At 41.0% G+C, this 21,872-nt stretch overlaps 1 long non-coding RNA gene across 1 annotated transcript; it reads left to right on the top strand.

The window, feature by feature from the left end:
• The first annotated feature begins 20,833 nt into the window (after nucleotides 1-20,833).
• Nucleotides 20,834-21,619, top strand: LOC110588965. Its single transcript, XR_002480852.1, has 3 exons — nucleotides 20,834-20,886; nucleotides 21,157-21,239; nucleotides 21,591-21,619. It is a non-coding gene; the product is annotated as an uncharacterized LOC110588965 (long non-coding RNA).
• Nucleotides 21,620-21,872: the final 253 nt, after the last annotated feature.

The raw sequence follows: 21,872 nt of genomic DNA, 5'->3' as shown, positions 1-21,872 counted from the left end.
GTTTATTGGAATGGAGGCAAGAATGAAAGCCAGATTATGGTGAAGAAGAGGAAAGCATAGATGCAAAACCATCAAATGTCACTTTCCTTTTTAGAATTTCTGTCAAATGGCTGGAGACTGAAAGAAATGTAGGATAGGGCGCCTGGGTGGCTCAGATGGTTAAGCGTCTGCCTTCGGCTCAGGTCATGATCCCAGGGTCCTGGGATCGAGTCCCGCATCGGGCTTCCTGCTCCTTGGGAGCCTGCTTCTCCCTCTGCCTCTCTCTCTCTCTCTCTCTCTCTGTCTCTCATGAATAAATAAATAAAATCTTTAAAAAAAAAAATGTAGGATAGAGCAAAGATTCTCTTGGGACAAAGATTTGAAAATGTCCATAAGAATTGGGGATGGTTCCAACAAAGGGAAAGGCACTGAAGATGAAAAAGCCTAGGGAGAATAATGATAGCTATGCTGGTGGTGAGCATGATGTGGCCCAGAGACCTCGGGTCAAATCACTATGCTGTATGCCTGAAACTGATGGAACACCATGTATCAACTATACTTCAAAAGAAACTCAATCCTGGGGTGGGACGGAGCCCGGGAATAAGGGGCAAACTCTTATATGAGCAATGAGGTACATGGGAGGCCTCTTTTTCCATTGTTCAGAATCACTGCGGCAGCTTCTAGTACTTTGGCTCTGAAATGAAACCATTTCTTCCTTTTTTTTTTTTTTTTTTTAAAGATTTTTTTTGTCAGGGCACAAGTAGAGGGAGTAACAGGCAGAGGGAGAAGCAGGCTCCCTGCTATGCAAGGAGCCCGATGTGGGGCTCGATCCCAGGGTCCCGGGATCATGACCTGAGCTGAAGGCAGACGCTCAACTGACTGAGCCACCCAGGCATCCCCGAAATGAAACCATTTCTAACTAAGGGTTCCACAAAGAAAGTCCCTTCTGCACTAACTTCTGTGATCTTCAGAACCAATAGGATCCCTAGTATAAAAAGAGGGGAAACACCAGAAAGAGAGATGTAAACACAACAGAGGTATTAAGCACTGATACTGGGTACATCTGACTCATCTGAAAACCAGCACAATTTTAGACCATCTGTGGATACATGTTATTTTGGTCCTACTTCCCAACCAGTTCTCTTAAGAACTTCGTTATAATTCATAATTTAAATGAAATATTTTGTATTTCAATGCCACTTTGTGTCATTTCAGTCAAGTCAATTAAAAAAACTTTTTCTATTTTCTCTACTTGTCTATGTTTAAAATAGGTTATCTGCTTTGCTCAAGTAGACACTTTATCGGATGGCATTCGTCTAGTTTTGAGCATTTCCTAGAACAAGAATGACAAGGGATCTAGAGTCAGAAAATACTAATTGGAGTCCCAGCTTTATCTTACAGTAAATGTAAAGAGGTTCACTATTTGCATCATAAGAATAATAAACGTCCTTATTGGACTATTTTAAGATATCTGTCGAAAAAGCTCTCTACAAATACAGACTTCCACGTTCTAAAGAAAAGTGATGTGATAATACCCTTAATGAACAAAGTAACCTCATTTCTAGAGATAATACATATTTCATTCAGTAAACCACAAAAATCAACCTGCTGAGTTAAGTGAGTTTCAAAAAACTTTTGAAGTTCTTCAAGGGCATTACTGATTTCTGAGAACATATAAGAAAAGTATGATTTGGATGATCAGCCTCTATCCATCAGAGTGAAATACTGACAATAAGGACTTAAAACATAAAGATTAAGAAACGGACACATTACTCCAAAGAAATTAAGCATCTTTGTGGCTTGGCATTTTATTTTTTTTTTTTACATAAAGAAAAATTAAACTTCCAGATTGCCTTTATTCCTTATTTTAGTGCCCATATAAACCTGATGCCTGACTCTATTACATCCACTGCCCTAGCGCTCATTTAAGCTTTGATCTTTAAACAGTGTATATGCTTATAATCTCATTTATTATCTCATTATCTGTTTCTTCTTTCACTGCCTGGAATCTGCTTTTATTTTCTCATATAGCAAGGCAACATCTGTGTCCTAAGTAGTTTCATATGTATTATAGATCCTTAACAAACACTTTTTGATCAATTTCACTTGCTCTGTTAGAAATGTTCATTTATGACTCAATGATTCTGATTATTATATAAAATTAGAACAGTACATAGGGCATCTCTCCAGGTTTCTATCTTTAGGGACAATCTTTTCTTAAACTTAAATGAGCTCAGGGGCACCTGGGTGGCTCAGTTGGTTAAGCGACCGCCTTCGGCTCAGGTCGTGATCCTGGAGTCCCAGGATCGAGTCCCGCATCGGGCTCCCTGCTCAGCAGGGCGTCTCCTTCTCCCTCTGACCCTCCTCCCTCTCATGCTCTCTCTCTCTCAATAAATAAATAAAAATCTCTAAAAAAAAAAAAAAAAAAACTTAAATGAGCTCATACTGACACACACTTCCAGTATCAGGCTTTCCTACACTTATTCTAGGATGTATTTTTTTTTCCTTAAAGATTTTATTTATTTATTTGACAGAGAGAGCGAACACAAGCAGGGGGAGTGGGAGAGGGAGAAGCAGGCTTCCTGCTGAGCAGGGAGCCTGACGCAGGGCTCTATCCCAGGACCCTGGGATCATGACCTGAGCCGAAGGCAGACGCATAACAACTGAGCCACGCAGGCGCCCCTCTTTTTTCTTTTTAAACATAGATCTTTACCTATTCTAAAAATTTGCTCAAGTTTCCCAGGAAGATATCTGTTGATTTTTATTAAAGCAATAATTAGTGTACATCATCTTTTCTAATCCACATTATACATTATAGTCCTATTCATCTTCTTGAATTGGCCTGTTACCTTTTCCAAAAGGGTTCCTCATATTTTTTTTTTCCAATTTACTGTAAGTATTTTGCTCTTCTTGATTAGCCCTTATTATATGCTATATGCTGTTTGTATATTATCTTTGAGAAGTTGTGTCATAAAGTAAGGATTTTTTAAATTTTTTTTTTAGTAATCTCCAGACCCAATGTGGGGCTAGAACTTACAACCCTGAGGTCAAGAGTTGCATGCTCTTCCAACTACACTATCCAGATGCCCCTAAAATAAGGATTTTTGATGAGAGGGTAGGCTCTTGATTTTTAAAAGAATTATAATCCATTTGTAAGGCCTGATGATATATGGAGACAATGAGCCCTGTGTTTATCACCTTTGAAGTGTTAGCACCCTATGTGAGCAGATCCCAAGAGAAAAATTTTCTTTAGAATCACTTAACCATTTACTGTTTTTGTTTTCTTTTTTATTCAAGGCTATGCCTTTGACTACACCTAAAGATTCTTCAGGTAAGTCCAGCCCACTCTCGTCTTCCTATATTTTGAATTCCTTTGTAAGAACCACGGTTACTTACTGTTTCACCTATTAACCGTTTATCCTTGACTCTCACATAATCCCCTTTAAATGTCACCTACACTTTTTTGGTGTTTCCCATCATTTTCAGCCCACTGCTCTGTATGTATAGTCAATAAAAAATAATGCACTTAACTGCAAGCATTTAACTGAGTTTTCCTGCCCATTAGTCCTAGCCTGAACACTACTAGTACTTGAATAGGCTCAGACTACTACTTGATCAGTTTGGCCCAACGCCAAGGTACAAAGTCTGAATACAATTCAAGAGGCAGCAAGACAACGGCCTACAGCAGCCAGGATTACCAATGCTGCTAAGTACGTCACGCAGACTCCAAAAGTCTCAGTGCTTTAATATAACAAAGATCCGTATTTCTCCCTTATGTTCTGGTCTGATACAGACCTGGTAGTTTCTACCATCAGGTCGTTATACAATTGTATGTGCCTCCAACAAGGAAAGCAGAGGAGAGCTGGAGAGGTGGGGTTTCTTAAGGAGCCAGGCCTGGAAGTGACCAAACTCCTCTGTCCTCACCCTATGTGCAGAGCTAATCATATGGCCCAGATGTGTCACGGAGGCTGGGAAATGTGCAAAGTATACAGACATTTGTTAAGCACTATCGTCTCTGGTCATCTAGTCTAAACCTCACCTTTGTTTTTTTTAAATATAACTGAGAAAAACTTCAGCGCCTTTCTCACTGTCATTCCTTTAAGGCTGAGCAGACTTCAGAAAGTTCCCTTGCCGTCTTAGTGGGTTCCTTGAGCAAACAGTGCGGGAAGTAACAAGAGATACAGTAACGTGGGGGTACAATCTTGACTTCACGACAGTGTGGACTGTACGCGGGGCCCCGCATTTTAGGGCTCCTTTGGGTTTTGTGGAGATTTCACGAGGAAAACAAAGGCAGGAGTAGAATCCTATATTTGGGGCTACTTGTCAGCTTCTCAGCTATCCCCAATCATGATCCCCAGGGTCAGGTGCCAACAAATATATGCTGCAGGTTTGATAATTTCTCACTCTCCGGGTCAAAAAAGCCGCCTGGACTCAGCCCTGGGAAAGTAATTAGAAATTGGTTGTGATTCACTCAATATGGCAGAGGTAGGGCGCTTTTCTTCAGTGATCCAGGGTGAGAAATAAAACCAGACGGGTTCAAACATCCAACAAAAAAATGAGGTTTTTTTCAGGCCTCTGCATTCCTCAGAAGCAAAAACAGGCACTGACCACACTGCTGTGAAACAGGTATCCTAAGAAGAGTCTAGAATAGTAACCTATCTGAACACACTGCAGCCTATTCCCCAAAGTATGGATGGTCAGAAAACTCAACAGGACAAATCAGCCTACTTGCAATTTTACTTCATTGGGACATTTAAATAATTTAAAGTTAACTGGTTTGATTTTCAGTTTGATTTAGACCCACTGTGTTACATAGTCCAGCACAGGGACAGGCAGCGGGCACCTGTCTGTGCGATCCATCCCTCTCCAGATAGTAACTGTCAAAGTGTTACTTTTCACTCACAGCAGGTATCTCCGAGGAGCTCCAGCACCAGAATTCTGTTTGACGGGTAGAAACACAGCCCTTTCATGTGCTCAATGCAGTGAGAAACAATTGCAACATAACCCTGATGACGGGTGCGCGTTTTACAACACTGCGCTACGGCTGCAGTGGTATATCGTTGGCTACCACTCATCAATAGATTTTTCTGGCTCGGAGTGGTCTTTTTTAAGATTTTATTTATTTGCCAGAGAGAGAGAGAAAGAGAGCACACGCAGGGGGAGCGGCAGGCAGAGGGAGAGGGAGAAGCAGGCTCACCGCGGAGCAGGGAGCCCGATGCGGGGCTCGGCCCCAGGACCCTGGGATCATGACCTGAGCCCAAGGCAGACGCTTAACCGGCCGAACCACTCAGGCTAGGAATGATCTAATAAAGAGTGGCAGATGGAGTTGTGAGTGTCCTTGGAGAACCGACTAATCCTACAACCTGTGAACGTGCTCTATTTACATTGATGGCTTGTCCTTCGTCGGAGACAGAAAATGAATACGATAAGAAAACTGGCAGAAGGGTAACAAGCTGCCAGAATTTAGAAGCTGTTATCCTGTCTGCACCGTTCCAGAGCTGCGTCTTAGTCAAAGCCATAGTAATTCCTTGCTCTTGCCTGGCAAACTCACCACTTTTGTTCAGAACCCTGCCCAGATTAGCCAGCTAAGCAAGGGATCGGCCCTACCAGGCTCCGCAGATCATTTTTTGCTTTCTGACCCTATGAGCCTACTCAGGTTGCCATAACAAATACCACAGACTTGTCGACCTAGAGAGCATGAATTTATTTTCTCACAGTTCTAGAGGCTGGAAGTCTGAGATCAGATTGCCAGTATGATCAGGTTTTTGGTGAGGACTCTGTTCCTGGCTTGCAGATGGCTGTGTTCGGGCTGTGTCCTCACGTAAGAGAGAGAAACAAAGAGCAAACTCTTTGGTGTTCATTCTTGAAAGGGCACTAAATCCTAATTCTTTTAAGTGCCCCACCCCCATGACCTCATCCGAACCTAACTATTCCACAAACTCCCATCTCCAAAGTGCATCACAATGGGGGCTAGGGCTTCACCATAGGAATTTTGGGTAGGACATAATTTAGCCCATAGCACTAAAATATGAAGAGGAAGATTCTAGTAGTTTCTTGATGGATCTCCCTGTTCCTCACCCTATGATCTAGTCTCAACAGAGGTTTTTGAAAAAGAGAAATCAGATAATGTCCCTCCCTGTTCAAAATCCCCTAATGACCTCCCATCACACTTAAAGAGAAACTATTCCATGGACTCTACTGTTCCATATGATTCAGACTCCTAGTTCCTTCTTTGTTGACTTCACTCCTGCCATACCAAGTCTCTCAATATTCCTCAGGCATATCCCGCTCACTTCTCCTTCAGGGACTTTATAGTTGCTGTCTCCTTGGCTGGGAGCACACTCTTCCAGATCTTTGAATGGCTTGTTCTCAGTCTTCATTTTCACCTCCTTAACTGTTACCTTCTTGGGGCACTCCACTTCCTCCAGTTCTCTCAAACTGTATGTTCTGGTTAATGTAAGTACCGCATCTTCTTCAAAGGACTTCATATATGAAACTTCACCTTGTTTCTCTTTATAGTCTCAGTGACTAGAGCAGTGCAGTAATACAGTAGGGAGTAAATTAGCATTTATCACAAAAAATAATCACGACACACAAGCCAACAACTTCCACATATATACTGTCATCCTAATCAGCCCCGTATACCTAACTGCCTCCTTGGTGTCCCACCTTAACAATTTCATAGACATCTCAAATTAAAAGTTTTCAAAATTGATTAATCTATCCACTGAAGCCTATGTATTCTACCATGTTCCTCTTCATATAGTGATTCCTGCAAAAGCTAGGAGTCATCTTTAATTTTTCCCTCCTCTCCTCCTTATATCCAGCCAATAACTGATCCTATTATTCTATTTCTAGAACACATCACGACTCTTGTCCTCTTCGTTCCATCTCTACCACTGCCACTCTTGTTCAAAATGCTACCATCTCTTGCTGGGAGCACAGCATCTTCCAACGGGTCTTCCCACTTTCATTCTTGGCACCCCTCTTCCCCTATTTTCTAAGGAGTAGCCAGAGTGATGCTGCGTATTTATTTTAATAGCAATAGTTTGGGGCACCTGGGTGGCTCAGTCAGTTGAGCATCCAACTCTTGATTTTGGCTCAAGTCATGATCTCAGGGCTGTGGGATCCAGCCCCGCGTCAGACTCTGCACTACACGTGAAGCCTGCTTGGGATTCTCCCTCTCCCTCTGCCCCCCACCCCCACTCAAGAAAAAAAAAAAAAAAAGTAAGAATAGTTAGTATTCTACTATGTGCTAGTCTGTTGGCATTTGAAGACAAAACCAACCAAACATGAGTTTTGGCCCTCCTGAAGATTAAAAAATGCACATCTGTTCACGTAACTACTCTATATAAAAACCTTAGAAGTCTGTTCTCATTAACCTCAGAATAAAAGCCAGTGTCCTCACCTGGCCACGAGTACTTGTGTGATCTGGCCCTGTCTACTTCTCTGCCCTCAGCTTGTGCAGCTCTCTACTTCTCTCAGTTCTGGCTGCAGTGGCCTCACTGCCCTCTGAAGCTGTCCCCTGCTTTTCCCCTTCAGAATTTTCACACATGATCTTACCCACATGGGAAGCTATCTCCCCCACTCTTGTCCTGAGTAACCTCTGCTTCTCGCAGGCCTCAACTGAAATGTCTCCCCTCAATGATGCCTCCAGTGAAACACCAAATCAAAATGGAGTCCCTCCTGTTAAATTCTCTTCACAGCTCTTACATTTGGTTTTAACATAGTTGGTAATTACAGATTGATCTGTAACTGCCCAACAGCTGCTTCTGCCATTAGATTGGGAATTCCAGGAGTTCAGAAGTCATGGTCTATTCTCTGAACTGCAACATCTTCAAAGGCTGAGCTTAAGGCCAGGTATGCAGTGAGCATTTAGTATTTATTATTGTCGCCAAAATAAGTGGAACACTCTCTCCCACCCCAAAAAGTACCCAATGACCTTTTATCTCTGGCCCCTTGAGTGGCCTAAAATAAAATGCACCAACAGGTTACTACACCGTACAACATGTCAAGTAACTGAGAAAAAGAAGTAGTGTCTTAACATGGCTTTCATCAAAATTGTTTAGTTTTCTGTTCAAGAACAAAAGTTTTCTATAAATAGTACAAAAGAATCATGAAATCATGTTTCTTCTGGTAAGGAACTTACTTACATTTGGTAATTATTTGTCTCCAATTGTTTTTTTAAGGCATACCTTTAAATCTGTTTTTATGATTAACTGCCAATTTACTAATTGAAGTGTTGGGATTTCATTATCCAAGTGAAATTCTGCTACACAAAAAAGTGTGAAGAGACGTGTTCTATCCAGTGATTCGGTTATTCTTAGCTAAAATTACTTTGCCATATTTAACATAGAGCTTGACATAGATTTTTTTTTTCTCAAGTTTTATTTAAGTAATCTCTACACCCAACATGAGGTTCTAACTCACAACTCCGAGATCAAGAGTCACATGCTCTTGTGAGTGACCCAGCGAGGGGCCTCATTGACATAGATTTTTAAAGCCCCAAATATTATTTTGTTTTCACAGTAACAATTATTATTATTATTAACAACCACAAAAGGCCTCCTCTCTAAATACAGGTGTTTTTAATGAAAATACAAAGAATGAAGTAGCCAATCATAATAGGAGATTATTTTGGGATCAAGCCTGAAGCAATTGGTTATTAATGATTAAATCAGGTTGAGGGCCAAAACCAAGATATCTCAGTCAAGGCTGGCAATCTAGACAGGGCCCATGGACTAAGAAAGACTTTATGTATTTAAATGGTTCAAAAGTAACCAGTAGAAAATATTTCATGAAGTCTAAAAACTGAATTAAATACAAAGTTCACACAACCAGGCTTACTCCTTTATATCGTGTCTGTCTCGGTCTACTTTCACACTGTGATGGCAGAGTTTGGTAGTTGTAACACAGACTTCTCACTTTTTTTTTTTTTTACTGTAATCTCAGTAATCTATTTTACACTGAGAGCTGTATATCTACACAGATACAGAGCCAAAAAGTTTCACAAAACAATATTCACACAATGACAATGTGCTCTACTGTGTTCTGTTCAATTCTATTTCATTTAAACCATACTTATAATGTTATTTCTGATTCTGACCCACCAATGATTGCTACTCACAGTTTGAAAAAATTAATTTGGATGGGTTTTCTCAATCCTGGTTACATAATAAGTCACTTAGGAAGCTCTTGAAAAAACACTAGGCTCCACTCCAGACCAGTAAAATCAAAATCTCTGGGCACCTGGGTATTACTCTCAAAAATAGCAAGCAGGGCGCCTGGGTGGCTCAGTGGGCGCCTGGGTGGCTCAGTTGGTTAAGCGACTGCCTTCAGCTCAGGTCATGGTCCCGGAGTCCTGGGATCATGATCTGAGCCGAAGGCAGACACTTAACCATCTGAGCCACCCAGGCGCCCCCCTTGCTTTTTAAAGCAGGGGTCTTCACTTGGGAGTCTGTTAGAAATGTAGAATCTCAGGCCCCAACCCAGAACCACTGAATCAGATTCTGCTATTTAACAAAGACCCCCGGGTAATTCACATGCCTGTTAAAGTATGAGAAGCACAGATCTAAACCAAGAAAACAGTTTGATTCAGCACCACAGCATTGGGTTATGCTCTCCTCTTTGGGAAAGGAAAATTAACATATTTGCCTCCGGTTGGTATTGAATTTGGACCTGCAAGGGCAAAACGTGAAATGGCAAAAATAAAGCACATCCAAAGAGAAAAGTTATTGCCTGTGTGGGAGTTTCTACCTGTAGGAGGCATCCCACTCCAAAAAAGGGGAGTGGAGCTGGAATCCAAGACCACAGCATGAGTGACTTTGACATGCCAAACCCAACTAGACCTCTAAGCAGGGTCCCAGCTGATTGCAACCCTGCCCTCCCCCTCTCCTGTGGCTGCAGTCAGACCCATGACACAGCTTTCTCTCACCCAACCTCTGCACCTGGGCCAGAACCAGACCGGCTTCTAGGAACCGGAGTACAGGCTCTGCTACTGTCCATTTGATCAGCAACATCCGTGTTTCAGAAACCAAAGCTCTCTGGTGCATTTCATCCCAGTGAGATCAAAGGCAGAGTTTCTGAGTTTCCTCCGGCTGCTGAATCTGAGGCTTCCCAGGGACACAGTGAGTCACAGAGGAGCCACGACGGGGTGAGGTCTCCAGCAACCTACACAAACTCCTTGGCAACTGGAACCTTGGACGGAAAGTTTTCCCTCTGTAATTTCCTCAGGCCTCTTCTACAGTTTAAACTATTTGTGTTCTCATAGCATTTCCAAATACTGGTTTTACCCTTCACTGACCTGAGCGACTCTATTTGGCACTATTAACTTTTTAAGTGCTGGTAAGAGACCGCAACATTTAGTTTAGATTTTGCTCTGTTCTGGTTTTGGTGGAGAGGACGTAAAGCGGAGATACTAGATTTAGAAGCATGTATCGATAGAAATTTAATCAAATAACACGAGGCCTAGACATGAGTTTCAGAAGCCATCTCTTTCTTCACAGCTCCCTTCCAAAACAAATACAAACAGTAAGAAAACAAACCAAAACAGACCTGATTTAAGTTGACCACATGTTCACCTCTCTAGAGAAGCTGTCACCACTTCTCTTGGATGTTACTGCTCTCAGTCCCTCGTGAGAGAAAACTCTTCCTAGGGTAGTGGTTCTCAAAGTGTGGTACCAGGAGAACCCACTTCACTTGATAGAAATGCATATTCTTCTTGGGCCTCACCCCCAACCAAACCTAGTAAACCGAAAGCTCTGGGGCTGGGGCCCAGCCCTCCATGTGGTTCTGAGGCATGCTAAAATTTGAGGACCTCTGTTCGAGGTAATAACTAAATTCACAGCAGCTATAATTTAAACTGGTCTCAAAGACATACTGACCATGTTTCAGAAAACAGCTAGTTCTAACCCATACTATCTTTTAAAAAAGTTGAGTTTATGAAATAGGATTCTGAGCATAGACAGATTAAGATTGACTTTTTATGGCCACCATAGCACTTTTCCAGTAAGTGCTTAAAAAGCTGTATAAACATTACCAAGCCTCGTTAGTCTCAGTTACCTTATGGGTGGGTCATCTTTTGTTGACCATGTACTCCAATGGACATGAATCTGTCAGAAAGAAGAGAACACATTGCTCTCGTTTTGCCATTCAGTTAGAACTTCCAGTCAATAAACTAGATAAATTAATGTCTACATGAAAGAATTAAAATGCCTCCAAACAAAGCAAAGTTGACTTACCACGATTCTCTTAGCAAGAACAAACCTCTGTTCCCACAACTAGGTGCTTTAAAAGCTAAAAGGTAAGTTAACATACATACAAATATAAAGACATATGCAGTGTCTAAGAGGTTTGCCCAATGAACCATAGTTTATGGTTTACCAGGGATTTCTGAACAAAGTGCAGACTGAAAGTCACCGCCCAATCCTCTCGGATAGCTGTAGTGCCTAGAGGAGCTCAAGCCCAACATCTATAAAGGCTCAAAGTAGAAGTATCTTGAGATCACACTCATGGACATTAAAGGTTGCTAAATAACAACAACAAAGGGTTAGAGGCAAATTTTTCATTTACAAAGTTAAAAAGGAAAAAGGGTAAATTTGGGGTAATATTTTAAAACAACCCACATGGTTTATTGGAAAGGCAGAAAAAGAAAATTCCAGGTGGAAAGAATTTCTTTCTGCTTGAAATTTACATATCATGCATTTATTCATTCATTTGTCTGTTACCTGGTCTTCCTTCTCTCCTCTTCACACTTTGAGCTCTCCTTGCCTAAGGGATCAAAAGTCATCCATTGGTGATGAGTATTCTGACTTACAATTATTGATCACCAAGGAAACACAGAAATTCTGGTTATGTACAAGCTGTGTGATTTTGAGCAAATTATTTAAGCTCTCAAGAGCGGGTTATTTCTGCAACAAAATTTTAATACTTTTTATATGGTTCTTGATAGGAGATATCCTATACATTCTACCAACACGATTCCCTCTTAATAAGGGGGAACACAGTGGAGAAACGCAGCAGATATTAATTTGGGTATTTTATTTTGCTTTGCGAACTAAGTATCAACATGCCAAATTTCTTTATCTTAGATGTCCTTTCACCTCAAAATGTCCAAAGAGAATTTACTCCCCCAGGCAACAAAGTCTCTCTTTTTTAATCAGTGTTTACCAGCCATATTATTCCTATTAATCAAGCTAATCACATCTATTACCTTCTTTATAATCTGACAAATCCAAAGAACATCACAGAACTACCATCTCTTCCTTTGTAACATCTCCCTAACCCTCCATTTCCCCTTGCCTCATCCTCTTGTGTCTGGACTATTACAATAATGTTACGTAGTTTTCCAGCTTGCAGTGTCTCTTTCTAGTCAGTCTTAGGAGTGTAGTGGATGATTAGACAACCCTCAGTACTATACTGCATGGGTTTGACTCCTAGCTCCACCCTTTCATAGTTATATGAACTCATGCAACTTATTTCAACACAAATAGCTCCCATTTTTTCACCTGGAGAATGGAGATCATAAAATTATCTTACTTTTTTGAAAATTAAGTGATACAATCAATATAAAATACAGTACTTCGTTCAGAGTAAGCACTATATAAATGTTAGCTTATTCTTTTATTCATTGACCAATTAATCTTACTAAATCAGATTTGATCATGTCATTGCCCGCTCAGAAAAAATCCAGAATAACTTCCCAATGCCAGTAAGTTAGATTCTAGGAGTGCCTGTCACAGTCAGTAGAACATGTCTTGGGGTTTTAAGTTCAAGCCCCACCCTGGGTGTAGGGACTACTTAAAAATAAAATCTTAAAAAAAAGTTAGATACTAGAGCAGAATATTCATAAATGACTGATAATTCTCTTGGAGAACAAGTATTCTACATATTCCTTAAAGTAATGCCCTTTCCTCAAGCAACCATGTCAACTAACACAGAAAGGAAAGCTAGTATTTGGATGCCAATACAGGGGATGATTTACCTATTTCACTGGTAACACCTCATAATCCAATTTGGAGGACCCATGTGCAAGATAGCCTCTCCATTTCTGATAGGTGCTGTCATCTTTTCCCCTAATCCTCTACTGCTTCAACTTCTGAATGTCTCAGTTCTAAACACCCCAGTTTCTTCCCCCATCACAACCTTATAGGTGGTTGGATTTCATGTAGTTCCAAAGAATCTGAGAACACTTAGAAAAATGTTTATTGGGGGGGGGGGGGAGTGTTTACAGTAGGAGAAAAAAAAAATACGTAATACCCTGTTAAATAAAATTTAAATTTTAAAATGTAGCCAAATGACCCCTCTTAAGATCTGGAGTACTCAAACCAATTTTCCCCATAAGTGTTTGAGTTAGGCCCAATAAAATGCATCTATCTACCTAACTACATATGTATATTTGTCTCTTTATTTCTACATCTATTTATCTGTAAATTAGGCAGGCGACTGACACATAGGGTGGAGGCTGGAGTTGTTAGTTCATGACATCTGATAACGAACAGTAAATTGATGATATATTCAGGTACTCAAAGTTCTTCTAAAAGGCGAATCCATTGCATTACTAAAAATTGAAGAATTGAGGGAGAAAAGTTGACACTTTACCTGCAAAATAAACTTTGAGGTTATTCAAAATAAAACTAAATGTCTTTTGAATAAACGTTGAAATAGTGGGAAAGACTGCAGCTATTTTAAAACAATCTCCGGGGGGAGGGGCAGTGGTTCAGAGAAATGCAGGGATGTGGAAAACCTACATCTCAGTTCTACAGAAATAAAATACAGGATGAGGCTCAAAACAGATTAGCCGAGACTTAGAACGCAGAATTATTTTTCCAGAAAGTGGAACAAATTTACTCCTCAGTGTAAAAAAGAAAGTGAACAATATCCTTGCCACACTCTGATGTAATGAAAATATGCTGAGGAACAGAGAAAAACTGTTTCAAATGTTCACTGAGGGGGGAGTTGACCACCTGTCCCGTTTTGCACTAGGCAGCCCAGGTTTATTCTCTGTTGCCCTGGTCGTCTGTCAGTAGCGCCCCCTTCACCTCTTAAAAGTGTCTTGGTTTAGGTAAGTTTTAGGTTCACCCTATATGTGTACAATTAGATGAACAACATTTTACATGTTGACTGATTAAAATGCTTATTTGCCTGATTTGCAAAAGTAGAGCTCTAACTCCAAATACATTCTTCAGAAGGAAACAAACCAATGTAACTTTCTAAACAGGTGTTGCTTCTAGGATGTGAGGGCTTCTCAATTTCATTTTACATATTATGGCAATAATTCTTGTGTGGATTTGTAAATTCTGGTGTCTGGTAGGAATTACCATTTAGTTCTTTCTGATAAGCCACCTGTCCAAGGCTGCTGGGAAGGGCATGGACTGCTGTGAACATGAGGCTAGACCCAAGTCCCCCTGAGGGAGAGATTAAGGGGACTGTATTAATCTCATACAAGGTCCCTTTACAAATCCTAGAGAGATCAAAATATTCATAGGTCGCATGACAAGTGTAAAGATTAATTAAACCCTTAGGTTAATTTTCCTGATCCAATTCCCCCAATTTTCCACAAAAATGTCCTTCTAAGTCCTTGTAACTTTATGATCTTTCCCATTCATGACTTGTCTAGAAAAGCAGAAGATACTTCTAGGTTACAGGGAGAGGTCTTACAAGGAGAGCCAAAAGAGTCTAATATTTCACTGGAAAATTGCCGGTTTGCATATATTGAAGGAACCTACCCATGGCTTTTTAGACAGATGTCTCTAGAGATAGCTCTAGTTTGTGCCAAGTCCTTTCTGTTTCATGAAATCCTATTAGAAAACCATTAAAGTGGACAATAAAGATAAGATTTTTTTAAACCATGGTCTCAAGCTAATTTAGAGAAACACCATCCTCACTTTCTCTCAAACTTCACATACCCTTTAATGAATAACGTACTTGATTACAGGAGATGACATGTGAGAACATTCTTTGTAAAGAGGTTGTACAAATGGAAGGTTAAAATTTCACATGTCTGAATCCTCCAGATTTCTTAGGGCGCTTGGCCCCACGATCGTACAGTGCTGAGAGCTGAACTGAAACTAGATCAGTAGGGGCGCCCGGGTGGCTCAGTCGTTGGGCGTCTGCCTTCAGCTGGGGTCGTGATCCCAGGACCCTGGGATGGAGTCCCACATCTCACTCTCCCACTCCCCCTGCTTGTGTTGCCTCTCTCCACGTCTCTTTGTCAAATAAATAAATAAAATCTTTAAAAAAAAAGAAACTAGATCAGTAGAGTTGATGTTTGCCATCCTGTTCTCCTTGTCAGTGGGTAGGAGGTGTGGCAAATGCTGTTGCAAGGCTAGTGTGTTCATTCTCCCCCCTCAAACTTGTTTTGGCAGTCAGCTGAGCTAGCCAACTTCTTCTGAAGACCGTACGGTGGGGGGAAGGGCTGGGGTAGGAGTAAATGCTTGTCCTATTGACCTGGCTTTTTCCCCTCTTGGCACAGCTTTTTCACACTGACTAGGGGGTGTACTTGTCTCTTCTTAATGTGCAACATTTATGCTTCAAAGGTTCTGAACTTCTGGCTTCTGAAGCCCAGAGAGGCAAATGAAAGGGAAATCAAAAAGAGAGAGAGAGAGAGAGAAATGAAGGTGGAACAGAAAGAAAGCTAGAAAAGCAAAAGAATAGAGAAGAGATTGAGGTGGAAATTTCTATTGGGTAAAGACCCTCTTTGTTCTGGGTTTCAGTTTCCTCTTCTGTAACACGGATAATCAAGTAAATACCTTTTAGGTAAGTTGGGAGGATTCTATAAGATAAACTATATAAAGGACATGAAGCAGTGCCTGGCATATTGCTGGCGACCAAGAATTATTATTGTGTTAGTATAACAAGAGATTGGTAGTGTAAGGAGTAATTTGTAAAAGTCATATTTGCATCAATGTATCTTTAGCCAAAGATGGGTTTTTTTTTTTTAAGAAACGGTAATCCCTCCCCTTCCTGAAATGTATGGTAGAGGTGATCTGATCCTTGCCTCTGGTCACCATTCTTGGTGCCCATGACCCAAGTATGCAGGGACTATGTACAGATCTGCTTCCTCTGGACCCTAATTATGAACCTATGATTCTTGTGTGTGTGGCCATAGTTCTTTTAACACCCTTGGTTTACGTTTCAATAAAAATGACATGATTCATCAAATAACTCAGGGCCTTTTGCAATGGAAATAATTAGAAAGTAGCCAGAGATGCCTCATGGGTTGCGCCTGAGCTCACTGAAGAGTCATGCCCTGAGTCCCAAGGGTGATTTGCTGCCAAGCCTGAACAGCGGCCACCTGGGTTCTGGAGTCAGCTGGTTTGACTTTGGATGGTGTAAGAGGCAATAGAAAAAGATCGTAAAAGGCCTTCAGAAATCCTTTTCAATTATAGGTGTGGTGTTTTCAACATTACCCTGTTTTCAGTGAGCTCAGCTCCACCCCAAGGAGAGAAGTGTATATGTAGCCAGCCAAAGAGAAATGACTTTGTTAAAGCTCTGCATATAAAAATACAGAAGGAAGGTGGGGAAGGAAGGTGAGGCTTCTATCTTTACCCTCCGGTGTCATGTTTATATGAAGCAGGAATCATCTAGTTATAAGCTCAGCCAGCAAACTCCAAGAAAGGTATCTACAGCATACCGGGTCCTGCGTTATGGCCAACCTCTGAGACATCTTCTGTGGTCTCTTGAATTCCTGCTCCTAGCCCAGCTGAGAGAAATTCTATGCCTCATTTAGTTATAATCTTAGTCATAATCTAGCAACTGAAATAGATTCAAGCGGTATTCAGGGCATTCTGCCGAAGCAAAGAATTAGCAATTGAGAATATAATTTTCATATAGCCAAATATCTAAAAACACACTATGTGCGGGAGGTCGAGAAACACCTCATCTTTTTTGTACTGTCTTTTGGAAGTCCTTGGGTACTCTAGAGGTCCATGCTTGCACAGGTCTGGCATGAGGGAAGGGCTATAATGCCACAAGACTATTATAGAAGAGAATAAATCACAGAAACCTGGAACTGAAAACGACATCCACAATTATCTAGTTCAGTGTTTCTTGTTGCCAGCCGTACATTAGAATCACCTGAGGAATTACGCGCACTATCAATACCAAGCCCTACTCTCCAAGAAATTCTGGTTTAATTGTTCTGGGTTGAGATCTAGGCTTAAAAAATCTGGTTATCAAAGAAAAGGATAAATGTATTAATAAATGCATAATTAATTAAAACGCTGTATTAATTAATTAATGCATTAATAAGCTATAAACATGAACACTTTTCTAGAAAAGCTGGAAACAAAAGCAAATATTTGGAGGTAGGTTCTGGATTTGCTCCTTTTGGTGTTCTGAGCACCCGGTTTCCGCCGTATGGGGGGGCGGTCTTCACACCACCAATTATCTGAGGACACCAGCCGAGTGTCTTACTAATCAACTCAGTTCTGACACTGTGCCCACAAGTAGGGCTGGATTCCACAGATCAAGGATTCAGTTCCACAGGCCCAGGTCCCTCTCCAACCCCACTTCCAACCCCAGTAGCAAGCCCAGGTAGTTACCTGTGCTTCTGACTGAACAGCCGTAAAGCAGAGGTTCCCACAACCCTCTTCCTTGGGTTCAGTTCATTGGTTAGAGCGGCTCACAGAACTCAGAGAAACATTTTACTTACTGTTAACAGGATACATCTCAGGAAGAGCCACATGGAAGAGACACAGCATGGCAGGAGGAAAGGGCGGAGGGCTCTCATGTCCCCTCCAGGGGTGCTACTTTCCCCGACTCTCCACCTGTTCACCCACCCGAAAGCTCTCTGAACCCCGTCTTTTTCGGATTTCTACAGGGACTTCTACATAGATGGGACGGACTAAATCACAGGCCTCTGGCCTCTCACTCAACCCCCAGGCCCTCTCTCTTCCCGGGAGGTTCAGGGGAGGGACCGAACATGCTGACCCTCGCAACACGTGATTCCTTCTCCTAGCAACCAGCCCCCATTTTTAGGTGTGGTCAAAAAGTCACCTCATTAACATAACAAGAGACACCTTTGTCGCTTTTATCAGGAAATTCCACGGGTTTTAGGAGCTCTGTGCTAGAAACAGGAAGACCGAATGTATATTTCTGATTAAAAATCGCAACATCACACCTCTATACCTCACTTTGGTGAATCGTACATGCAATAAAAAAAAAGTAAAAATTGAGTACTGGCTCAAAGGTAAACTCTGAAGCTACCATTAAAAAAAATTAATGGTGGTTTTAGAAACATATCCCCCGAGGGGCCTGGCTGGCTCAGTCAGTAGAGCATGCGACTCTAGATATCGGGGATGTAAATTCATGCCCCATGTTGGGTGTAGAGATTACTTAAAATAAAACCTTTAAAAAATAAATAAAAATTAAAATACGTTCCCCAATTTTTTTTATATTCTTACCTTCAAGAAGTAGAGATTTCTGCCGCGGCAGGATCGCAGCCAATGAGGTTTATGCGAGACACAATTATTGCTAAATGAGGTAGAGCCTAATTTCCCTCCCCTTGAGTGTGGGCTGGATTTAGTGACTTGCTTCTAACCAATAAAACGAAGCAGAAGTTGTTGTGTGACTTAAGAGACTACGTAGTAAAAAGGCACTGTTGCCCTTTCTCTCTCATCACCTGCTCTAGGGAAAACAGCTGACGTACCAAGAGGACTCTGAGCGGCCCTGTGAGGCCCACATGGTGATGAACCACGGCCTCCTGCCTCGAGCAATCTCCGCGAGCCATCTAGGAAGTGGATCCTCAAGCAATCAGATGACTTCTCGTGAGGTTGCAGCCCCGGCTGGCGGCTGGCGGCTTGACGGCAACCTCCTGAGATCCCTTAATCTAGAAGCTCGGAGCTAACCCGCCTCCTAAATTCCCGAACCTCAGAAACTGTGTGAGGTAATGTGTGTTGTTTCAAGACAGGAAGCTTTTGTACAATACAGCAATAGAGAACTAATACAGTAATACATGATCCTTGGCTACCACAAGTGTGCATCCAGCTGAAGAAGTAGGCTTACAGCTCTGAAAACATGATGCACTATGAAAGGCCTTGGAGGTTCTGCCATATGAAGAGGGTTCTGTGTAGTGGAACTCCAAAGGAAGATACCCCATCTTGGTCTTTGTGAATTGAATGCACTGAAGCTTAGCAATTCGGAGCCTGTGTGGCAGTATACATTAGATAGATAGGTATGGAGATAGGGAGACAGACTGACAGACAGATGGGCAGAATATTATGCTTTGGGAATCCTCAGAGTTGTGAGATGCCTGAGGAAGACAGTCATGGAACTCGTACATCAACCTCGACCTTTAAGTAGCTTATTGAGATTGCACATAACATGCTACTAAAGCAGACAATCAGATTAATAAGAAAATTTCAAGTAAGAGAGTTGACTAATCATTGTGCCCCCTTACTTTTCCGGGTGTTAATTCTAACTCTGTTCTTGCCATTGTTGATTGCTGTATCTTGTGTTTTTCTTAAATTACCAGCGTTGTGCCTTTAATCTCCATATCTATGAAATGACTCAGCTCCTGACAAAGTTGATTGGATTAGAGGTTGACAACCTGATTCAAACCCAAACCTGAGATACATTTGAAAGAATTCCGAACTGAGACTTGGTTGAGGTACTCTCTTACATGGAGGATATGTTGGTATCCACTGTCAACCCAAGAAGCATAGAAACCTACTCTGGAGAGAGAGAAAGAGAAACAAATAGAGAAGAGGCGTCTCCAGCATAACCTGTAATTTTATAATAATTATCAATTTCCCCTTATCACTGAAACTGGTTACAAGTGGAGCTTTCCAGCAACCAAAAGATTGCAGCTCTCATGCTATTCATATTCTACAGTTTAGACTATTAACATTAAAAATGATTTGAACTTTGTCTATTGCATATTGTAATAAGGTCCCAATGGCAAGGCATCTTTTTCTTTTGCACTTTATTTTCTTTTTTTCTAAATTGAAAAACTTCCCAGAGAAATGGTACAAGTAAAAGAATTTATAAACAACATCTGTCTAGCTCATGTTATTGGTTATTTGTGTAAAAATTTGACTTATTACTCACACAAGGGTTTTTTTTCCCCTCCTCCCCCCACCCCCCGCTTTGGAAAAGAATAATCTATGATTTCCTGTAAGTGGAAGAGCCAGGGATTTTTTTTTTTTAATTCTGATCTAAGTTGTTTCTTCACTTTTAATTATAATACCTACTATGGCCCCATTCAGCCAAGAAAAATCTGACCTGGTGTGAAGCTTTAGAATAATTTTGATTAAAAAAAAAAGTTTCAGGGGTGCCTGGGTGGCTCAATCGGTTAAGTGTCTGCCTTCGGCTCAGGTCATGATCCCAGAGTCCTGGGATTGAGTCCCACATTGGGCTCCCTGCTTCTCCCTCTGCCTGCCTGTCTGCCTACTTGTGATCTCTCTGTCAAATAAATAAATAAAATCTTTAAAAAAAAATAAGTTTCAATAGCAACAATAGGTCAATTTAAGTCAAAAGAACAATCATGCTCCCATGAATCACTGAAGACATACAAAGAAAAAAAAAGTTTGAAAAACATAACATGCCCTTTTAAAAAAAAGTATCATTATTATCATAATTCAGCCAAATAGGAACATCTTTATTTTACTGTATATGATTAATTAGATGAATAACAAAGACTAAGAAATGCAGCAATACCTCCATTTCTTTTTCCAACAGTATTTGGATGATTTTTGAATTCCAGAAGAGCAGTGAGGTCTTTTCATCATGGGCTTTTTTTCTTTTGTTTCTGGGGAAGAAAAATATCTGGTTTAGTAGTGACGTCTAGTGTAAGAGATTGTTTTTCAGAATATTTCAACTCTTCTTTGGGGCATTGACCTCAGGTCTGAAAATTGCAAGATGTTTCCTCATGCAGCTTGTTCTTTGGAGGACTCTTTCATAATTCTGGTATGTACCCCAAGGCTATCTGTTCTGGCACAGAGGATTTATCTTTTTATCTCAGGGAATTTTTAAGGATTGTAAACATGTATGAGAGTATCAAAATTTCTGTGTTAGTTTTCTGAAAAACTATAAGTTCTTATTTCAGCTTCTATCTTTTCCAGAATTCTCATCATAGCCATTTTTACTGGTTCTTACACTTGGTATTGATGCTTCCTTATGGTAGCTGGTGTTGACTCTGTTCGCTTATTTCTCCCTCATTTTTTATTCCTTATGTAGGTTGAAGGAACCAACAAAATCTGAAGCAAGAATATTAGCTCTGAAAGCGTTTGATTCCTACCTGGAACCTGAGGTAGAGTGTGGTAAGTGTTGGCATGAAGTAATGTACTGGGATTGTGGGAGGCATAGCTGTGGGTGAGTTAAAATGATAATGCCGGAAAGGTAAAACAGAAAGGGCAACAGGGTGGCTTGGATGGGAAGAATGGTATGTGCATGACAACCTGCCCTAGGTAAGGGCTGGTCATCTGAGATGGTGTGACTGTGGAACCACTCTCCATGTGGTAGAGGCTGTTGCCGTCCACCTGTATCTGCTCCTTCATGGTGCATAGTTCGACACATTGCCTAGGTAGGGCCACCTGACTGAGTTCTGGCTAATGAACTTCTAGTTCTAATCACACTGTGTTCCGTGAAAGCATCTGCTCTCTCTTTCCCAGGCCACCTGCTAAGAATGAAGGATTCCCAGGGTCTAAAAGATGATGCTACCACAAGACAGAAGGAGCTAGGACTCCTGAGTCATTGCTTGGAGGAGAGTTATATTGGACTTTGCATCACAAGAAATAAAACTATGTTAAGCCACTGAAAGTTGATGTTTGTTTATTACAGTAGCTGGTACTAATTATCCTTGTATAATATCTCTTTGGTTCTGAGGTTGGGTTTGATATTGTCACAGTAAGACAATAAAGAAAAGAATAAATAGGCAGGAAAATATTACTCAG

This window comes from Neomonachus schauinslandi, chromosome 7 (assembly GCF_002201575.2).
Source record: "Neomonachus schauinslandi chromosome 7, ASM220157v2, whole genome shotgun sequence".
Classification (NCBI taxonomy): Eukaryota; Metazoa; Chordata; class Mammalia; order Carnivora; family Phocidae; genus Neomonachus; species Neomonachus schauinslandi.
Note: the sequence above shows the minus strand (reverse complement) of the source record. Positions and strands in the feature narration are given on the sequence as shown.